At 37.2% G+C, this 12484-nt stretch overlaps 1 protein-coding gene across 1 annotated transcript in view; it reads left to right on the top strand.

Moving 5' to 3' along the window:
• Nucleotides 1-2903: 2903 nt before the first annotated feature.
• Nucleotides 2904-12484, top strand: part of LOC118269840 (suppressor of lurcher protein 1) — a 436792-nt gene continuing 427211 nt past the window's right edge. The window contains exon 1 of the mRNA XM_050706782.1: nt 2904-3173. The gene's annotated coding sequence lies outside the window, so the exon portion shown is untranslated. The remainder of the gene's footprint in view (nt 3174-12484) is intronic.

Below are 12484 nucleotides of genomic sequence, written 5' to 3'. Positions count from 1 at the left end.
CTTCAACCGACTCACAAACTTTGACATTTACGATCTAACCGCCGTACTCAGAGTCATTTATATTTTAACCCAATCCTTGGCAATTGTTTTTGGTACAATATCGTTACTAAGGAATAGCTTAAGTAAGTATTAAATGTCTCTGAGTGCAGCATTTAGTAAAATAACTGTCGTATACCTATTTGGTGTTTGAGTCCCGTTAGCATTAAGTGTTATTAGTCTAATACAACCGACATCAGTTTCAGTAATAAACTGCAATTATGCTCGGTGTATGGTAATAAATGCACCCCCTATACAAATGGATAATAAAACAGGGGAAAGTCATTGAAAGCACCTACTATTATACGTGCTTTAAGGAGTATAATTCCTTCGTGCTTTATGAATTCCTTCGGAGAATAATTAATATTATGTTATATTTATACTTAGGCAAAACATTACTATTTTATTATTTATTTATTTATAGCCTTTTTTCTTCGCACATGACAAAAGATGTCTTAAGCTATCAGTGCGTTCTTCCTCCACCACCAATCTTCTCCATTCTGGCCTTTATGGCCACTCTGCCCCAAGTTATTCCCGCGACCTGTCTGATGTCGTCGTCTCCACCTTTTTTGTGGTCTGCCTCTCTTTCTCTGTCTATCTCTTTCTCTATTTTTTTTTAGTACTGACAGGTTAAGAAGAGCTGTACTGCAATGGATCATGCAGTGCAGGCGATGAGCTGTCGTTTGAAGACAATGATGGTGATGCACAACATTTTTTACTAACACTTTGGCTAACCAGGAAATTGAACCCGAGATCGTGACCAATTGAATTATTCCGATAAAGAACAATAAAAATCATCGATATGCTATACATAAAGTAATCTAAGTTTTATAATCTAAAAATACGATTTTCACTGAAATATTACTTTCGTGGAAATCTACCAATGGATGCTATCCAATTAGCAAACTGATTTATTATAATGGGCTTAGAGATTTATAACGATTATATAAATTTGTAATCTCTATGCTAGACAATAAGAGCGATTTTCCTTTAATTAAAATTTGTTTACGAATTATGTATATGTTTGAAAAAGAATGTATTTTGTTAGAATTTTTCGACTAGATACGAGTAATGTTTCCTTATTACCTTTGGTGTGATTTTCCTCAATATTTCTTTATATTGTTGTTGTTTTCAACAAAAAAATAATATTAAAGTAGATACAACCAACTTTCTAAAGTCCTACTCTATTACAATTTTTGAGGGTCATTAGGTATCAATAGCCCAAATAATACTTTTTTTTATAGATTGACATTTAATTCTTTTTTTATTATAGAAAAAATCTTATTTTTAATCAGAATTACTAAATTATACCGAATAAAAAGAAACTTCCTTTCATTAAAAATGTATTTTTCTTTCGTAAAACCTAAACTTTTTTTTCAAATTAGCATTTCATTTGTTACTGGTATCAGTCCTAATCTATTAACTTCGTATGCTGAAATTATAGTTTAGCTATGAGTTTTCTTTTTTTGTCGTTTAATAAATTAAATTACAGAAGATTATGGTGTTAGTGCTAAAACCTCTTACGAACGTTAAGTCTTAGACTTTCAGTTTGGTCTGTAATTTCATGTAAATTCTTCAAATTAACCTCTTTCGATAAAAATCGATTGTTCTTTTAAGAACTTACGACTTATACGGTGTACCTAATGAGTAATACACGAGCTAACTGAAATAATATAATATTAAATACAAAATATTTTGTGCATTTTTTTTTTCTTTAACTTTGTCCTACACTAGGCTTTTCTCATGTGTCATGGATGCGTTTTCAAATATACTATTTCATTTACACTTGATACTTGACCCGAAACAATAATTTGTGGATCACACAATAAGTTATTCCGTACGGGAATCGAACCCGTTGCAAGGCAGCCAGTTGCCCAGCCACTGCATCAGTAGTCAAGATAATTATTATTACTATAAATTACAATAAATTGGATTAAAAGTGCATAAACTAAAGCCTATTTATCAGTACTAGTGGTCGCCTAGTGGTCGAAATTCAACCATATACGATTTAATTTACAATACCACTTAACATACGTTCAAGGATAATTTTTATTTAACTCAAACTCAAACAAACTCTTTTATAAAACTCTATTCATATGAGACGTGAGAATATCATCGCAATGTCTATCGATTTTGACGTATTGTCAAATACGATCAGATACTATGCATGTGTGTGTAATGTTTTATTTATTGATTTAATGTACTTTATAAGCATGATTTTTGAAAAATATTAGCGTTAGGCACTTCTCCTACACATAAACTATAAGTGTACCAAATTTTATGCTCCTACGTCCGCGCAATTTTCGTAAAAAGCGGTCCAAAGTTTTTGCATCACGTATTAATATATAGATATCTGTTCGAAAAAGTACTAAGCAAATGTCCTGTATGTAGGTTTATTTCAAATTTAAAGTTAATAATTACATTACTGCGGACTAAGTGACAATCTAAACACACAAATATTTTTTAGTCAAACAACAAAGCAAGGAGTTTAAACTTAATTTAAAAATCGTATTCAATAAAACACTGATTTGTTAAATACCAAAAAAAAACATTGTTTTGTAATCTTCTCACCATCCTCATAAAAAAGGAAGCCTTTTCCAGACTTGTATCAAAAATCTTAAACAATATCTTTGAAGATTTCAAGTGTCAAAAGGATATTATTCTTTGCTCGCGACTATCTACCATTGATATTTATCTACGATCGTATTCAATAAAATATACCAGATTTAAGGCTTCCCTTTATACACTGAGTGAGACAGATTAGATATTTTCCGTTACTAACCTTCATTATTTGGTACAAAAAGAAAATAAGTACTTTAAAGCCTACTAAAAGGAATGCTTGTGGAAACTCATTCAGTTCGACGCGGTCGGTGTGAGCGTACGGACGCCTACGCCGTAGCAGTGCTACGCCGTAGCAGATTCTACACGTCGCGTGATAACTTCGTGCGTTTGTTAAAACATTAAAACTAATACAGTTTATGGTTCTAGTTTAAAATTATCTATAGTGTTTTAAATATGTAGATTGGTATACTTAAGTGTTTTTTTTTAAATAAAACAATGTTCAGTGACATTAGAGGAGGGCAGTGACTGAATAGTGCACACGGTAACCTACTTAAATGCTTCGTCATAAAGGGGAGGTAAGTAATGACTTCTATATTTAGTTGCGAAGTAATACAAATGTGTATGAAGTTGTTGATGACTAGAGTTTAATTGGTATCTCACTTTGTACCAGAAATATGTGTTATAAATAAATGCTTAATTTATTTAACCACAGCTTAGTAGTAAAGTAATTACTTAGGAAAATTGGTTTGGGATCGTAAATATTATAATTACTCTAGTAATTAGCGCTGGCGGATAAAACAGACAGCGAAAGCAAGGTCTTTGTAACAAATGTGAACGAGTAATTTAATTATTCAAAATAAAACGACATAATTGTTCTGAAACGTGGTCCTTTTGTAAATGAATAATTTATTAAGATTTTATGTAGGATCTTCTAAAAAAGATATAAAATACCGACTTAAAACAATATGGATATTTCACCTATATACCTCGTCAAAATAACTTTAGATTTATTTTTCAAACAGTCATAATGCCAATTCATAAACCGATTGCACTACTAGAAAAAATCTAACACCATATAACTAGGGACCCACAATCACTTTCACTACGACCAACCAAAAACAAACTTTAATTACATAGAATTACAGATTAGTTTTTAAAAATCGTGGCAAACTAGTGTCGCGTTCACACGAAGATTCTTGTATGTCACCGCTGTATAAATTAGGGGTAATAAACCTTGTGAATTTGTATGAATTTATACATTATATGCCGTGACGTTAGATTTATATTTAGAGGTTATGGTTATAGTTGCAATAATCTGGGTCAGGTCAGGTTTAAGTTAAGTCTAGCTTAGGAAATAGAGGTTTATTGTTATAGGTGATTTTTGTAATATTTTGAAAGTTATACGTAAGATTAGGGTGGGGTTTAAATCTTATCTTTTCTCTAATTCAAGGTCACCCTTCGATCTATTACTGATCAGAGTTTATGGCTTAAATAAAGTAGGATGTGCTGGTTGAAATATCCAACCTGCTGACTGAAAGTTTCTTATACGGAAGAGTACTTTCTATTTATCGTCACGCCTTTTACCCCGAAGGGATTCCTATTGCGATACGTAATGCCACTTTACAATATATATAGACTTTTCACTACGTGTATTATAAGTTTCATGCAATAGGGGGTGAGCCTATTGCAATATACTAGGCATAATTTCAGACACCGAGCTACTACTGAGAAATTTTCGAAAAGCTGAAAAAAGTTTAGCAATACTTTGCTGCGAACACGGAACGCGAGTTGGATAAATTTAAAACGTCATCATCAGTGATAGCGGACAGTAAGCCGGTGCAAAATAAGCTCTCGTATGCCGAATCGTTAAAACTGCGTTTGCCCAGCAAGATCGCGCCCGCGATGGAATCCCGCGCGCCGCTTCCGTGTGTTGTCGCCTACCCCACAACCGAGCGCTCAGCTGATTTTGCGTCGTCATCGGCGACTAAACAGGCGCTTATGAAGGCGATTAAACCTTGCGACGACGGTTTTCAAATTGTAGGAGTTAAAAAAACCGCGAAGTCGGGTGTCGTATTGCGTGTTGCTGACGAGCGGCAGATAAAGAAGCTTGAGTCCGTAGCAGCGATTCGTACCGCCGGTTTGCGTTTGGAAAAGCCAAAAGGTCGTAGGCCGCGTATCCTTGTCAAGGACATCCCGGGTTCTATGGAGGACGCCGCGTTTTTGACCTCACTGTATCGTCAAAATATTAGTGGGGAAATCGAAGTAAAGGAGCAAGATTTTATTAAATCTTGTAAAATTACCCGCCGGCGTACTTTGCAAAACGGTCGTAAGTGGGTTGGCATTGAACTAGACGCTAATATACGTAAACATCTTGTTACGACAAAAGATAAACTTTTTATAGATTGGGCTACTTGCCGATTCATAGACGATGTAGAATTAGTTAAATGCCACTTATGTCAGCAGTTCGGCCACGTTAGGAAACATTGCACGGTTAAAACACCCACCTGCGGTAATTGTGCTGAGGCGCATGAATCACACGACTGCCCTCATATAAATAATAAAAATTTTATTCCAACATGCGTGGCGTGCAAACGTTTCAAAAACCTCACGACCACCGTTGTGGTTCGCCCGAGTGTGGCACCTACAAAGCTAAACTCGAACAACTCATATTAAACACCACCTATTAAATAATAATATGGATAGGTTGACTATAGGGCAACTAAATCTACATAACGACAGGGTTGCGACGTCCGAGTTAGACAAACTAATAGTCGACTATCAGCTTGACATTGTACTTGTTCAAGAACAGTATCAAAATGCCCACTTAAGGCACAGGGTAGTGCAGCTGAACAGTAGGTCACGAGCTGGAATTTACGTCACGAGATCATCTAATTTCACAGTAACATCTATAACTAATTTAATGACGTCACACTGTGCCGTGGCGGAGATTGCCTCAGAAAACTTTAAACTTTACGCTGTGAGCTGTTACTTTCAATATTCTGACTCAGTTACTCCTCACATTCATCACCTCCGTCACGTCTTGCAGTCGCTTGCGGGCTCCAAAATTATAATTGGCGCCGACGTTAATGCGTCTTCATCCTTATGGTATGGCAAAGTTAGGGCTACTGACATGGAGCGGCGTTGTGCCGTTGAAGAATTCATTGCCGAAATGAATCTCTCCATACATAACACCCCTGATGCACCACCTACTTTTTGCAGCCAAATGGGCGAATCTTGTATTGACGTCACACTTTCTAGTTCGGACGTTAGCTTGGATAGGTGGCGTGTCCTACCGGATGCGTCATGTAGTGACCATCGCCTGATCGTGTACGAATTTGTCTCGGGATTACCCCGGGGTCCAACGCTTTGCAGTAGTGGCTTTAGATATAAAACTAAGGGCGCGGACTGGAACTTCTTTAGCTTATTATTTGCATCTCAGGCCACAGACTTCACTCGCAAAGACCTTTCGGCAGAAGAAGGTGCTGAAATCATGTCGGATACTTTTACTTACTGTGCCGACATTGCGTTTGGTCGGGGATCCTTGACCAGTACGCGCAGATGTGACTGGTGGAATAATTATCTAGTCGAACAACGTAAATGTTTTCGTAAAGCGCGCAAACAATTAAATAGACTAAAAAAACGTAAAGTTACTGGTTTTGCATTTGATGAAGCATTGATTGCGTTTAGAGTTGCCAGGTCACGTTATAGGGCTTCAGTGGAGAAAGCTAAGGGTAACCTGTTGCGGAGAGTAGTGCAGAGGCTGGAAAGCGAGGGTCCGTGGTCGCCTCTGTACCATGAGTTCAAAGCCAATAGATCCGTCGATCTGGCGTTCGTACAGAACATAAAAGTCAACAATGTTCACACCACTGGTATTGAGGAGACAACGGAAGTTCTACTCGATGAACTCATCCCTGACGATGTATCCGAGACAGATAGCGATTATCATCAACAGATTAGGTCGTGGGCGGCTATACCACCCAAATCACCGGTGTCTGATCTACCTTCCATCAATGAGCTCGTAACTGTTATTAAAACGTTGCCTATGAATAAATCGTCTGGTGAGGATAAAGTTTCAAATAAAATGATAATAGAAGCGTGCAAATCTGCGGCTGACGCGATCCTGTCTGTCTTTAATCGTTGTATAGCGGAGGGCGTCTTTCCTCGTATATGGCGACGTGGATTCATTCGCATAATACCTAAGAATGGAAATAAACCACCCGATGACCCTAAGTCATACCGGCCTATTACGCTTTTACCATCATTAGGAAAACTTCTTGAGCGGCTTATCGTTCCTCGTTTGCTGCCCGGTGGACCGAAATTTCACAATAATCAATTTGGTTTTACTGTGGGTAAATCTACTGTAGACGCAGCTCTCTCTGTCCGAACCATAGTGACTTCGTCTGAGCACAAATATGTAGTAGGCATTTTTCTAGACATTTCCGGTGCCTTTGATAACGCGTGGTGGCCAATGCTACTCCTTAAACTGAAGGGTCGTGGTTGCTTTAGCAACATATACAAACTATTATACACTTATTTTCTTCATGGTTCTGTAAAACTGAAACTTGGTAATTTTTCTCGGTCGAAGTCGTTGTCAATGGGATGTCCTCAGGGCTCGGTTATTGGCCCGTATCTGTGGAATTTAGGGTTTGATGACTTGCTCGCGACCCCCCTTCCTTCTGGTTGTACGTTGACTGGATATGCGGATGATGGCCTTTTGTTAATACAATCAAATACTCGAGCCGGACTAGAGAATTTAGCTAAGGACTGCCTCAGTAGGATCTCGCGATGGGGCGAACGTAATCGATTAACTTTTGCACCCCATAAAACCTATCAATTATTGCTTAAAGGAAATTTGAAATCATGGCCGTCTATTAAATTCAATAACGTTCCCGTCAAACGTAAGGAGTCGGTTTGCTATATCGGTCTAGTTTTCAAAAAAAAAAATCTTTTTGTTTATTGAGCATATTAAGGCTATTAATGAAAAATAAAAAAACAACTGCTATGGGGTTACGCGAATTTCAAAAGCCAATTGGGGTCTCTCGTTTCTTACGCTCAGAACCATCTACGGAGCAACCTACCTGGGATGCGTGTGCTACGGGGCACCAGTGTGGGCTGATAGGGCCACAATAGGCGCGGTACGGCGAAAGCTTCTCCAAGGTCAGCGTCTAGCCTTGATCTTTCTGTGTAAGGCTTATAGGACGGTTAGCACAGAGGCCCTACCTGTGCTCGCGGGACTACTTCCAGTCGATCTTGAGGTGCAGCGACGTGCTGCCATGTACTATAATGCGAGACCTAACTTTTCCGCAAACTTTCTAGCACAACGTGATCGAAGCAAAATTGATAGATTGCTCAAGCCTTTAACGGACGTCTGGGATGAACTTCTGACTGAGTGGCAGTGTAGATGGGAATCTTCTACCAAGGGCCGTCACCTCTATCAATTCTTTCCATCCGTGCATGAGCGTCTGGAGAGGACATGGTTGGAGGTGGATCACTGTGTTGCCCAATTTCTTACTGGCCATGGCAACTTTAAAAGCAAATTGTTCTCATTTAAACTCGTTGATTCACCATGGTGCCAATGTTCGACAGCGGAGTTGCAACATGAGCAATCCGCCCATCACATACTCTGGGAGTGTGGTCTCTGGCAATCTGAGCGTGACACTATGTTGGATAATTTAATTGTTTCATCAGGTGTAGTTTATTACACGGACCTTGTGGAGTCTCGAGCAAATTTCCGTGCGTTTAGGCGTTTTTGCCATACCTATTATTGGAAGCAAGTATAACAGCTCACGCATAGGACCCATTTAGTATTAGCATTTAATATTTTAGTTTTAAGTAAAATTTCCGTGGTGCTTGGCGACTGGGCTTCTCCCAGTTGTGCAGTCTCTTTTGTGCCTTAAGGCTTAAGTCATCCTGTCTCCTGCATTAAATTCACCGAGGGAAGTGGAAACTATCGTTTTCTTTTCTTCTCCTCTAATAACATCTTCTGATTTGTTTCGTTGCGGGATCCAAGACAGTCATTCATTTCCCTGGGACGCGCCGGACTTCAGTGTTCCGGTGTTTTCATGTTTGTATCTACTGTAGATCCTGGCTTACAGGAGTTGCAGCGGTATGGGAGGTTGTGGCGGGCTTGTCCCAAAAAAAAAAAAAAAAAAAAAAAAAAAAAAATACTTTGCTTGACTTGGGAATCGAACCAGAGACAACTTTAGCCGACAGTCGCACTTGCGACCACTCGACTAACGAGGCAGTAACTAAGAATAATATAAAAAAAATAACTATTATTTTATTATCGTCACGTCACCGTTGACGAAGACGGAAAACAAACTTATAGCTACACTGTAGCGTAATTTAATAAACAGTACCAAAGTCTGCTACTAAGCCATGAAACAATTCGAAATGGCTCTTCAAAATCCCATTACCCATAGTTAATTACAACCAGATATACACAGGTACAAACCAGACTAAGTTGACTGTCGAATGTGTGGACAGTTCATTGGAATAGAGACCAAGACAAACTGGTTGTATAGTTCGATGTGTAGCCGTTGGTACATTTCCAGGCCTACTTAATGTATCATAAAGTTTTTGTTCGGAAAGGTTAAAGGTAAACGATGACAATAAAGTGTCACATTGTTTTATCACGAAACAGAGTTAAAGTACGACTAATTTATATTATGACAGACTTATTTTGTACCTAAATTTATACGAAGAGATTCTTGTTGATTGGTGTACATTTTTTATAGACCAACGTGCGTACCCACACTTATAACATACCTTCTTTTTTTGAGGGGGGAAATTATTGAAAGTCTTTTCTCGCCTAGTGTGAGACGAAAGGGAGTGTCAGACTCTTACAGACTCAAAACCACTATTCCGACTTTTCGAACGTTTCTACTCCTACTTTTCGAGCCGGAGCCTCAGTACCCGGCTAGGTAATCCGCAGCTCACTTAAGAGTGAGCTGCGGATATAAATACGGATACTAAGGTATATCTGGGGTATTATTATGATAAGTAAACACAATGATGGTATTACACCCTAGTCTGTGGCAGTCCACTACCGATACTGCAGGACCTCCTCTACATCACAGGGGTTTCCAATAATCCCCACGTTTGGAGATAGCAGTTTAAAATGTTCAGGTTTATCAAAGAGCGCTGCTGCCAGGTCCTGCTACTACTACTTAGTGATTAAATACTTAGTTTTGATCGTTTGATATTGAGGCCATTTTTTTATTATACTCAGTTGAAGTACCTAAATATAAGAACACAAAATATGTAATTAACGAACATCGTCTCTTGTAATTAACTTTCTACGCCTACTCATGTTTAAGTCTGTAATTTTGCTCATAATTATAGATTAATATCTAGGTAATCTGTTCTCAGCTCACACGTAAATAACTCAGTCTGTAGAATTTTGACAAAGGTGTAAACAATAAGCTCGATGTTAAATGGAACAAAATTCTATTTTAGTGGCTTAAACTATAGATAAATGTTTCTAAAGAACGACAGTGAATTACATTATATACTAGCTTTAGCCTGCGACTGCGTCCGCGGAAAATAAAAAAAATGAGGGTTGGGCTACCCCTAACATTTAGGGGGATGAAAAATAGATGTTAACCGATTCTCATAGATACCGTATAAGCACAAAAAAATGATCAAAATCGGTCAAGCCGTTTTGGAGGAGTATGGCAACGAAAACTGTGACACGAGAATTTTATATATTAGATTTTGTCATAATAGAACTTCTGACTTGGTTCGAAGACTACCGCAGAATATTAGTTCGATACGAGTACACCCCATGGCTCGAACATGTGCCTTATTAACACGAGACCGCTTCAATTAATAGTTGCGGTAACTGAACAACGCTTCGCTTGCCAATTTTGGATTGGTGATTGCAACATATTGTTACTAGTGCATGGTTTACCGTTCATCCCTTAGTAGAAGGCTATAGGTGTAAACAAGGACAAAGATAGGTTTAAGTTCTGACAAGCTCTGGAACAGGCTCGTGTCTTAAACAATAAGGGAACGTAAAATCGATTATAAATCGTCTAGGTACAAAAACTTTGATCTACTTTTTTGAGGGGGGATATCGTCAATGCCATCTCCCGCCAGGGTGAGGCGAGATGCCAGACTCTTACTGAATAAAAACCACCGTATTGTAACGTCACAATGGAAACAAAAATGGGTAATATTAGTACCGTATTAAAAAACTACAAATTACAAAAAACCAAATCTACAATTTTTGTGACATACTCTTTCCACTACACAATTAAAAAATCATCAACAAAATTGAATTTAAAATATTGCAACACAGTAAAACGTCGATAGTTAAGTGTTTGAACAGGCTTGCTGTTCACTGTTCATTCAGAGTAAGTGCATGTAAGCGACACACTTTTATCACAAATCAAGCGAGACGTCGTCACAATGTTGTGTGCTATGGAACATAACTGGTGGACACAATGGAGTTATGAACAGCGCGTCTGTTACACAGAGGTGATACTGAATCCGAAAGGTGATGCCATTGTGTAACTGGCTTTATAATGTTATGAGTGCTCTTTGTGTGGATTTTAAAATAGATTTATCTTTAGCTGTGCAATGAGGGCAGTTTTGTGAAGCAGGGGTTTTGGTATTACATTTTTATGTTAAGTTATGCTAGCAAAATTAAAAAAAATATATCCTTAAGCTTTGAATATGGGGTCATGCTCATCATCATGAATGAAAACTCCTGAAATGTATTAATATAGTCATAATCACATTAATTTACAAGTGCACTGCAAAACTAATTACAGAGTACAAAGTTGATATAGCAGAAAAGTACATACTATAAATAAACATGTGTCTTTTCACTTGCAAATAAGCTTTTCAAATTACATAACTGTGTGATAGGCATCCATCTCCCTACACTTCATTCTTTATTGACTTTCAATGTTGTACATAGATATGTCTATAGCTACTATTGGTACATTCAGGTACTCTGTAGTGAATTTGTTCCCGATTCATGATTGAAAAGCTTAGTAACGTGGCTGAAAGGGGTTTCTAGTTATCTATGAAGACTATTTGTACCATGTTAGCACTATAGTGTGACGTATTTAACTACTTTATTAGTTTGATGTTCACATGTAACAGCGGATTTATACTATTTTCGGGTATTCTCGGTTCTAAGAAAATTTGTATAAATTAATAAAATGTGTAATAAAATAAGAGTAAGGAGATCGGAGCTGTGCCTTAAACTTATAACATAACTGGTTAAAAGTGGGTATCACATTGCATCATCATCTAATATCTATTAATTATTTCAAGGTATCGAACATATCATCTATATAATCTCATGTTATGGGATGTTTATTATATGTACCGTACTGTTTGTTATGTTTATATTTCCTAACTTAGAAACAACTGATCACAACATACCTACTACGTACTGGGTTAACAATGTTTAAGATAATTAATTCTGACAGTACTTGGTGGTTTACAAGTCCGCCTCGGGATGTTTTATTTTACTCAGTTTCGTTATAACGAAACTCTCAGATATTAAATTTTCCTTCGTAGCGATTATACATTAAGGGAATTTTGATTTGCTTCTTGGCTTCCAATATATATTAATATAATTTATACTAAATCAATTTTTCATAGCTTTAAATAGTCTATTTTCTTGTTTTTTCCAAAGTCCTAAGTTTCAAACAACATTCAACGGCATTAAAAAAATTAAAAGTGGTGTTTTTAAACGAAAACCTTTAATTGCAAAGTTAATTCAATTTAGTCCAAATCTGTATTAATTAATTGCAATTTGTGTATTCTCTCATATTGAATCATTTTGTATTGTATTACGGGGCTTAATTCAATTGTACTGAATAAGCTGTAGTTTAATTAATTTTACGTACATATGTCCATTATAATC

Source organism: Spodoptera frugiperda, chromosome 30 (genome assembly GCF_023101765.2).
Source record: "Spodoptera frugiperda isolate SF20-4 chromosome 30, AGI-APGP_CSIRO_Sfru_2.0, whole genome shotgun sequence".
Lineage (NCBI taxonomy): Eukaryota > Metazoa > Arthropoda > Insecta > Lepidoptera > Noctuidae > Spodoptera > Spodoptera frugiperda.
The sequence above is the reverse complement of the archived record's forward strand: the minus strand, read 5'-3'. Positions and strand labels throughout refer to the sequence as shown.